The sequence below is a fragment of the Bactrocera latifrons genome, unplaced genomic scaffold (genome assembly GCF_001853355.1).
Source record: "Bactrocera latifrons isolate USDA-ARS-PBARC rearing strain unplaced genomic scaffold, ASM185335v1 scaffold_238, whole genome shotgun sequence".
In the NCBI taxonomy this organism is placed as follows: Eukaryota; Metazoa; Arthropoda; class Insecta; order Diptera; family Tephritidae; genus Bactrocera; species Bactrocera latifrons.
In genome coordinates, this window is record NW_017535941.1 from 43394 (window position 1) to 53481 (window position 10088).

The 10088-nt window shown below is 38.2% G+C and overlaps 1 protein-coding gene across 2 annotated transcripts in view; it reads right to left on the reverse strand.

The window, feature by feature from the left end:
* Positions 1 to 9871, reverse strand: part of LOC108969029 (ataxin-1) — a 39075-nt gene extending 29204 nt beyond the window's left edge. The window contains exons 1-2 of one of the 2 annotated variants that reach the window (XM_018933496.1): positions 9784 to 9871; positions 8546 to 9623 (exon numbers count right to left, since the gene is read on the reverse strand). The gene's annotated coding sequence lies outside the window, so the exon portion shown is untranslated. Of the gene's footprint in view, positions 1 to 8545 lie in introns of both variants that reach the window. The other variant, XM_018933495.1, reaches the window with a different exon arrangement.
* Between the last annotated feature and the right edge of the window lie 217 nt (positions 9872 to 10088).

Sequence of the window (10088 nt, forward strand, 5' to 3'; positions counted from 1 at the left end):
AAAACATGTGCCTCCTTATTCGATTGAGCATTTCAATAATTTTGAAAAACAATTGTCTACAATTAGGTGAAACGGCAATAGAAAGCTCAAATTTTTGCGAATTTCCATATCAAATATGGTGAAAATACATATTTAATTTTTATAGTGTAGCTCTTAGCAGAAAAATATAATTTTAGAATCTCTAAAAAGTGAAAAAATAAAGATTTACCTTTCATCCAAAGAAGTAATATACGAAAACGAAACAAAACCTCTTAACTTTCGCATTTAGCAATCATCGAAATAGAAATCCTTGGTACAACAGTAAATAGCAAATTTTTTTATTTCCATAAAAACACTATTATTTTATCATTTTTCTCCTTCACTGTACTCGAATTCAATGTCTACTCTAAAAATTTAACACCAATTTCAGTCCTCGCTCGTCTATTTACAAATACCTCCTAAATCGTCTTTTTATAAGTATGTGTATAATACACAGCGTGTGTATTCACATACATTTGAATATATGTACATATACATATATTTTTTTATTAAGCTTCGATAAACGAGCATATTTTTGGCACCTGTGCGATATGCTCCAATGAGTGCGTCTGTTAGTGGCTGCAAATTAAACAACTTTGATAATTCACATGATGGGCTAAAATACATACACACACACACTCGCATATGCTAACAAAATCTATAAAAGTTGACTAAACACAAGGTTGTATTTTATTTGTTTGTAATTTATGATACCAATGTGTATATATTAGGGTGTCGTTTTTTTTTTTGAACTATTAATTTTTTTCAGTCCCGTCAGGAAATTTCCTTGGAAATATCCTAAAAAAATTCCCTGAAAATTTAAGCCCTTAATATAATACTAACATTAAGAACTGGATCAAGTCATGTCGTCCAAATGAATGAAAACACACCAGCTCTGGCAGTATTCGACACAGTACCTGTCAGGGTAAGCAGAGGAAGAGAAAGACCTCCACTATCTTGGAAAGGCCAGATGGAGAAGGATCTGGCTACACTTGGAATCTCCAATGGCCACCAAACAGCGAAAAGGAAGTACGACTGGCACGCTGTTGTGAAATAGAAGATGTTTTCCAGGCTTTGATTCTTCCAAAGGAGCACAGCAAGTTTGAAGTGTTCGGACCGGCATTTAGCTCTTCCTTACTTGGTATTTTTTAGCAATGTCACTCATTTTAATATTTTTTATACCCTGAACAGGATACATTAAGTTTGTCACGAAGTTTGTAACGCCCAGAAAGAAGCGTCAAAGACCCTATAAAGTATATATTTAATGATCAGTATGTTGAGCTAAGTCGATTTGGCCATGTCCGTCTGTATATATACGAACTAGTCCCACAGGTTTTAAGATATCGTTTTGAAATTTTGGGAACATCTTTTTCTCTTCAAGGAGCTGCTCATTTGTCGGAACTGCCGATATCGGACCACTATAACATATAGCTGCCATACAAACTGACCGATCGGAATAAAGTTCTTGTATGGAAAACTTTCACGTTTGACAATGTATCTTCACGAAATTTTTTGTAAGTTATTGTTCATAGAAATAATGTAATATCGGAAGAAATTGTTCAGATCGACTTACTATAGCATATAGCTGCCATACAAACTGAACATATAATAGCTTCGGTGCAGCCGAAGTTAACGTTTTTTCTTGTTTTAATGTAATTTTTTTGTTCACGCAAAATACGGTCCACCCTAATAAAAGCGATAAACAATTAACGCAAAATTGTTGTGAATATCGCGTGCGAATGAATTCTGTTACGAAGTGACAAAAATATACTGTATGTACAATAACAAAACAAACAAAAATTAACGCGAAATCGCAAATATTTCTACGCTAAGCTCTACATACAAACACACAGAATTATTAAAATTTTGTTTCAAAAAATCAAATAGTAGCACCTATGAGTATGAATCGGTACATATACTAAAAGTCTGTATGTACATACATACATACATATGTATGTATATGAAACGGCAATATCAAGCAGTCAGGAAAATAAATAAATCTCAATGGTTCTTCGGCGATTCCGCAGACCCGCAGACAGGTCCGTAATTTTGGCTTTCTCCTGTGCTTTTCTTTAAATATTTCCATTATTTTTTGTTTTGAAAATAGATCGTTCGAGTAAACTTATACGCAAAGTTTTACATACATACTTGTATATGGTCGACAATAGCTCACAACACTGCGCCTTTGTGCTCTGGCTTCCACTTTTTTCCGTTTATTGAATATTTTCGTTTTTGCCGTATTTTTGCGTCTGATTTCGTTTTAATGCTTTTGCAAGAATTCTATTTATAAAACAATGAGATCACTGCGGAGATTTTTTCCTAATGCAGTTGCCGACATCCACACACACACACATATATACATACATACGTATTTATATATGTAAATGCCTGCGTGCTGAAACTGCGGGTACTTTGAGCTGCGCCAGCATTGCCAAAGGAAGACAATTGAAATTTGGTTGATGTTTTTTCTAATTCTCATTGCACAAATGGTACATATGCGAGTGTGTATGTGTGTGCATATTTACATATTTATAACTTTGTGCACATACTTAAAGGGTATTAGAATAGGTATGTAGCACTTTGATTCAGTATTTCGTTGCCAGTTGTCAGTTGTCAGTTGTTAGGTTTCTTCATTCTCAGATTTTGAATATATATTAGGCTTGATTTTAACTGTCAAGTGGTATTTTCTATAAGTTTGAAGTCAATAACAATTGTTTGATAATTTTCACCAACGCGAAACATTCAGATCTCCAACATTGTCTACCGAGAGCCGAGAGCATCTTTGAATATTCAAATCTTCAACATTGTCTACCGTAAATCTTTATGAAAAAACTTTTATGACTGAAAATTCAACTTAAAGCTGAGCCCAACCGAATGATATTGCATCCACCACGGAAGCCACCGAACAAGAAGCGAGAACAAAAAAAAAAAAAAAAAATACGTTGACCTTCAGGTCATGGTTTTCATCGTGGAAGAATTAAAGAATGCTTTTATTTTAACCAGGGATTAAGTTCATAATTATTTATTTTCTGCATCTAAACCGGAAAAGCTTCATCAAACATTCTCTGAACGTTGAATAACCCCCAGTTGCCTTGGACTAGAGAATAAACTTTGCTATATCTTCAATATCGGAGTACGGATATCGAACGAAGCCGAAGAATACACTAACTTTTTAGAGACGAAAATCACAAAGCGACAACGATAATGTTGGCTTATCTGCTTTTATCAGACCTATCTGAGACCCTTACATGCATAATAATAAGCACACCATTATGGATTTCTTCGAATTCAAGGTTCACGACTTCCTAATCAATTTTTGTTAAAGGCGACTCCCTATAATGCGACTTCTTCAATCTACTTCTATAAAAAATAATTCAGGCATAGCTGAATAGAGAAGGTACCATCTTTTAAAGAGTATATAGCTGCGAAACAGTCGTCGCACTTGGGACTTGGCTCCCACGTGACTGTTGATAGTCATAACTTCGAAGATAATTTCGTTAATCATGCAACCAACATTAATACCAACCACGAAATCCAACGCAGAATAACTCTCGCCAAGAGGTGCTACTTCAGACTGAATAGGCAATAGGTAGTAAAGTCACCTCTCGACGAACAAAGTCTACAAGTCATTCGTCTTACCCGTTCTGCTCTATGGTGCAGAGGCATGGACGATGACAATAACTGATGAGTTGACGATACGAGTTTTCTAGAGAAAGGTTATGCGAAAGATTTATGGTCCTTTGTACGTTGGCCACGGCGAATAGACAGTGGCTACGCTGATTGGAGGAAAATATTCCAGCTCTAAGAATATTCGACGCAGTATCCGCCGGGAGAAGCAGAGAAAGTGGAAGACATCCACTCCGTTGGAAAGAACATATCTTGTATAAATATAACACTTTTCTATATAAGGACTTGATTTGAATCGGTCAGTTTACATGACAGCTAGATGCTATAGTGATCCAATAATGGCGATTCCGACAAATCAGCAGCTTTCTCAAACACTGAAGGACTAGTTCGCAGATATAAAGACAGACGAACTGACAGACGTGGCTAAATCGACTCAATTCTTCACGCTGATCATTTATATAGTAAATATATTTTATAGGGTCTCCGAAGTTTACTTCTGGGTACTACAAACTTCGTAGCAAACTTAATATGCCCTGTTCAGCGTATAAATATTGATACATCAAGAAGATCTGATAACTTTTCAAACAAACTGAAAATCGCATATCCTAAACAGAAAACCCCCTAATTTATAAAAAGATTACAACGCTTCAAAGGAACACCCGTTAAAAGTGTTCATACAACATATATACATATATAAATATGTACCACTGGCATATTGTGCACGGGAAAACTCGGGTTCAGGAAGGTGAATCGAGGCTGTGCATGATTATGTGTGGGCAGAGCCAAGCGGCACGTAATCTAAATATGTATGATTTGGTTATTGCGCGAGCACAAATAAATAAATATGTGCATACATTTTATATACATGCGCCAGTATATACATACATACATATTTAAGTGAGTGTGTATTTATTGTGTATTAATAAGTATTTGTGGTTTATAATTGATTGAGGCGGCTTGGAGGCGCCTGCCTGCCAACACTAAACTCGGCAACTAGCTGAGTAATTATTTTTATTATCAATTATTCCATTTTATTTTTGCTTTGTTTTTTGAATTTCCACTAACTTGTATTAATCGTAACAATTCCAAGCTGTTTCCAAGTGCAATCTGCAAGCTGTGTGCAATCGGGTCAACTAAGGGGCTTTTGTAATCTAAATGCTTGCTATGTTTGTATTTGAAGTTTTATTTATTAAGTCCAGTACGTCTAATTTAAAACTTAATAAGCTAGGTTATTTCTAAATGCATATCAACATAACAACAACAATTTCAGAAAACTACGACAACGGTTTTGATGGAAAGTGCATGAAATGCAATTGAAAGTATTTTGTGGAATAGTTGTTAATCTGTAGAAATTGTGAAATTTATTGGCAGAGTGGCTCAGAACTTTAATGGATTTTTAAGTATGTACCGAAAAAAACCTCCCAGAGCACCTGGTCTCCACATTTCATGTTAAGCCGCCTTATCAGATATGTTATTGTATTGTTGTCAATTGTTTTTAGAGTAACATTATATATCTGTAAACCATTTGTGAACATTTAAAGCGTCTTTACTCTAAGTAAACCATACATCAAATTTCATTCAAATCGGCGGAGGGGTTTGCAATACACATATGAATATATAGATGAGTGTGGATTAGGTATAGTTCAATTTTACATAATTGTATGCTAAGACTTGCCATAAATTATGTTACAAAGTTTACAATACACGAATACGCAGAAAAAAGTGCGAGAAAGTTTGCATAGATGGCAAAAAGGCAGAATGGCAGAATGGCACCCTAGGGTGGTTCGAACCAATTAAGCCATAAAAATGTTCGTGAACGGAACCATAGAATCCCCTTTAAAAAATAGAAAATTTTGTCGCGGGAAATGGATCCTTAGATTGACCGTCGGTCCACTGGTCATCTTCTGCCAACTCGTTTGAAGGAATTTAGACTCAAAAGATGCAAGCAGCTTTTTCACTGCCACGCGGTCAATGGACCATCATCTCTTTATCAGATGAAAAATGTTGAAGGGATTTTAAATAAACAAATAAGCAAAAAATTTGATTCCAGAATTCAAAGTGATCACCAGTTGCAGTAATGGTTTTATGAGGAGTATCCTGCATAATGTTTGAGATGGCATGGTAAAGCAGTTAAGCAAAAATCACCCAACAGTGGCTTTAAAGCATATGCCTGGTTTCATAGCTGGAGATGACGGGCCGTCTGGAAGTCTAGATTTGAATGGATTGGAGTACATTTTTTGATCAAAGTTGGAGACCATAGCCTGTCGAATACTTCATAGAAAATTGGAGAGTCTTAGAAAATCATTGGAAATATTGCGTGTTGTTTTTGATCAATAGCTAAAAGTAACTTTGATAAAAAATTTTTATGATTTAATTTTTATAACGGTCCGAACCTGTACCAAAAATGCCAAAAAAAATCCAAAACTTTGGAAAAACAAGCGTTGCAATACAACAATTGATATATTTTTTGAATTCTGTGTCCATTAAACGGTCCCACCTTCACAGCAAGGCTTTTACAAAGCTTAAATAGACTCTATGACTCATAAATTTGGTGACGTACGACATGAAGCCAAAATATGTTGAAATATGTGTTACCCTACCAACCGACGTAGCCGAATATCTATGACTACTTTTTGGCCGCCAAGCCGACTAGATTGATTTGGCGCCATCTACCGTGGGATAAGCCTCCTCAGCATCGCACATAAGGTTCTATCGAGCGTATTGTGGGAAAGATTAAGGCCAATCATCAACAAACTGATTGGACCTTATCATTGTGGCTTTAGGCCTGGAAAATCCGACGAGATATTCACCATGCACCAAATCTTGGAAAAACTCCATAAAAAGAGCATCGACACACCACCTCTTCGTCGATTTCAAAGCTGATTTCACCCGTACGAAAAGAGGTGCCTTTATAAGATTAAGAAATGAGGAATGCACTGTGACCTTAGGTCTATTGTGTCTTGGTGTCTTTATGCCGCTATACTTGAATTTGGTATCCCCGCAAAACTAATATGGCTATCTAAACTGATGTTGAGCAATCCGTCAGGATCGGGAAGGACTTGTCTGAGCCGTTCGATATCTAACAAGATTTCATGCGACTTTTTCAATCCCCTCCTGGAGAAAATAATTCGAGCTGCAGAACTAAATCGAGCAGGTACAATCGTCTCTAAGAGTTTACGGCTCTTGGCGTAGGCCGATGATATTGATATCATTAGAGGAAATATGGTGCAGAGGCATGGACGATGACAGCATCTGATGAGTCGGCGAAAATGTATGGTCCTTTGCGCATTGGCAACGCTGAATACCGCAGAATTAAGTGGCTACTCTGACTAGGTCATGTCGGCCGAATGGATGAAAACTCTCCAGTTGTGAGAGTATACGACGTAGTATCCTCCGGTGGAAGTAAAGGAAAAGGAAGTCTTCTTCAACTCGGTTTGAAAGACCAGGTGGAGAAGGACTTGGCTATACTTAGAATCTCCAATAGGTGCCAAAGACCGAAAAGGAAGAACAACCGGCGCACTCTTGTAAACTCGGCTAAAACCGCGTAAGCGGTATCTACGCCAATAAAAAAGAAAAAGATAGCAACGATGTTGCCCTTACATACTATGCGGGAAAGTCACTGACTTGCCAAATTGCTCAAATGGTATTGCATTTACACCGTGATACCGTTAATTGCTGATTTAAGTGAATTTCTTGCTGAGCCAGCTAAACCCAATCTAACCTAAATAAATTTGTCACATAGCACATGGAATTTTGCACAACATTTTGTACGACATTATCTATATATGTATGCATGTATGTAGGCAATCGTGTTTATGGAAAAATTTTCGAAAATAAATTTTGCTTATAAATTATTAAATAAAAAGACTCGAAGTCTCAAATGATCTTGTTAAGTGTACGATTTCCAATGCAATCTAAAACCGGCGCGATCATTGACAGACGGACGTAAGAGAGTGTGTACAAATGCATGATTGCAAATAATTTAAACTTACATACATACAGGCAGACATATGTACATACGTGCAAGTAGAGCGAAAGACCGGCCGGCCGGCTGGCCAGACAGTACAAAACAAACCAGACGCTTTGTGTGACTTAATGTGCGGCATATATGCGATTGCAAACATTTGTAAGCAAATGCCACCATATTTATAAGCACTGATATAGATGCAACAGTATGTAGGTATGTATATTCATTTGCATGTCATTATAGTACACTTGTAAGCATTGGCAAATATCAGCTTGTGTATGTGTGTTTGTGTTTGTATGTCGCTGCGCTAACAAATCTTGCGCGTAACGTTCAACGCGTTTCGCATTCTTGACATTTGTCTGCGCGCCTACCACCAATCACAAACACACATACGCGTGTTGTGTGTGTGTGTGAGCATGGTTCCCCCACAACCAACTGACGCTAACGCTGTAGGAGCGCTTACCCAACAACACTGAACAGCGCCTATCAGCCATACAGTTGGGTTTTTTCGTTGTTTTTTTTTCAACTTTATTTCAGTCGCTTTGAATTCGCTGTGCTGCGCCTCAGGACATCGAAATACTCGGAAATCTATTTTTAAAGCCAACGAACATACAACAAATATACAAATCAAGCAAAAACCGAAAGCAATATGTGCGCGTACAATACGATTGTGTATACGCGAGCGCCAATAAAAACAACAATATAAGCTACAACAACAAAAACAACAAGAAACGCCAGCTATTAAAAATACTCGCATAAAATAAATAAGCATTTCAGCGGGCTACTGCGCTGGCCGCGAACGCTAGCGTTGTCTCAGCTATGGCCGCTTCATCAAATTGCTTTTGTTGTTGTGCCGGTTTGAATTGTATAGGTTTTATTGTTGTTTTTGTTGCTATACCATACTATTTATTGCATGTAAAAGAGCTTACTCACACGATTTTCCATGTTCGACGACTTCTCCATCCATCCGCATGTGTGCCTGTATGCAGCTGGTTGTGAATGTGTGTGTGTAAAATGACAACAATGCTTAATCGGCGAATTATAATGAGTATAAATATTATTCAGTTGACAACAATAACACACAGCACATAGAACAACAACAAACGCGTTGGTGTTGGCGATAAGAATGGTTATGATGACAATGGCTTCTGGCGGTGACTGCGGCAGTGCTTTTTTGTTTTAGTTGTCGTTTGGTTTTTTCTTACACTAACGTCAATATCAATCGACGTTTATATTTTGGTGGCTTTTGGTGGACGCGTCACACACTTAACTAACCGACGCGTACAAGCGCGCTACTATTGATCGCGCTGATATCGTTGATACGCACACGAATGCCAACGCTTATAGTATGGTCCTACGCTCGACGTTGCTACATATGTATGTTACAATCAATTTACGCATAGACCACAATATGGTTGTTATGGCGTTGACGTCAAGCACGTATAAGGCGCGCACGTAATTGCACACGCGTTTGCTATTGTTGCGCCAAAGTACTGGACAATGGCGATCGCGACGCGTCAATTGGTGGAGCGATTGCTGGCGTTAGTATTTGCAATAACTAGCGCGCTCTCTTCTGCGTTGACCGACTGCTATGCGCGCTACCGTAATTAATAAAGAGTACCCATAAATGCACCAAATAGGGAGGGAAAGCGTGAGAGCGCGCGGGGTTGGCGCACGCGCTTAAGCGTAGTTGGTAGTCGCGATCGTTGCTAGTCGCCCGCCGCGCGATTTGTAAACGCGTCGCTCGTCAAACACTTTCAATATTTTTATAGTATTGTGTGTGGTTTTTTTTTCGAATCTAAATTTGCTTTGCGTGTTTTGTGAGAATTATTATAATTAATGGTTAACACATTTGCACTGCGACAACAAAGGCACCGCGTTATATGTAAATTTTGCAACGTTTTCACACTTCGTGTTGAGAATTTTTTCAAACTAGCGCTGCGTCACATCGAATACGCCTCAGTATATATGTATATAAAGTACTCGTATAACAAGAATAAACGGATGCGTACTGGAAATATTGTAAGCATTTTCTAATTAAACCACACTACTATATACATACATATGTATATGATTGGTGCACGCTTCCCAGCAGCGTCCGTGTTCGTAGTTTTACTATGCAGCTACTATTGTATATATGGAAAATAACAAATCACAATTAAAGAACTCACTTCGATTAGATTGCGCTCTTACGGCAGCAGCTCACTCACAGCACGACATTATCGCTGGGAGCTTTCGACCAAACTGAGGCGCGCGCCCTCAGTTTGCTGGTGACGCGTACGGCTTGCGCTCGGCCTCGTGCTCCCCATGAGCCGCCAGCGGAGCATGTGTGCTGGTAGTCGTGGTCGCGGCAGCCGAACTCGCGCCGGTTCCATGCTCATTAAACGAATACATTTGCCCCAGTATAGGTGCGCACATACACGTACAAACATGTGATTATGTTGTGTGAGTAGACCAATGCGTTGGCGTCGCCCGC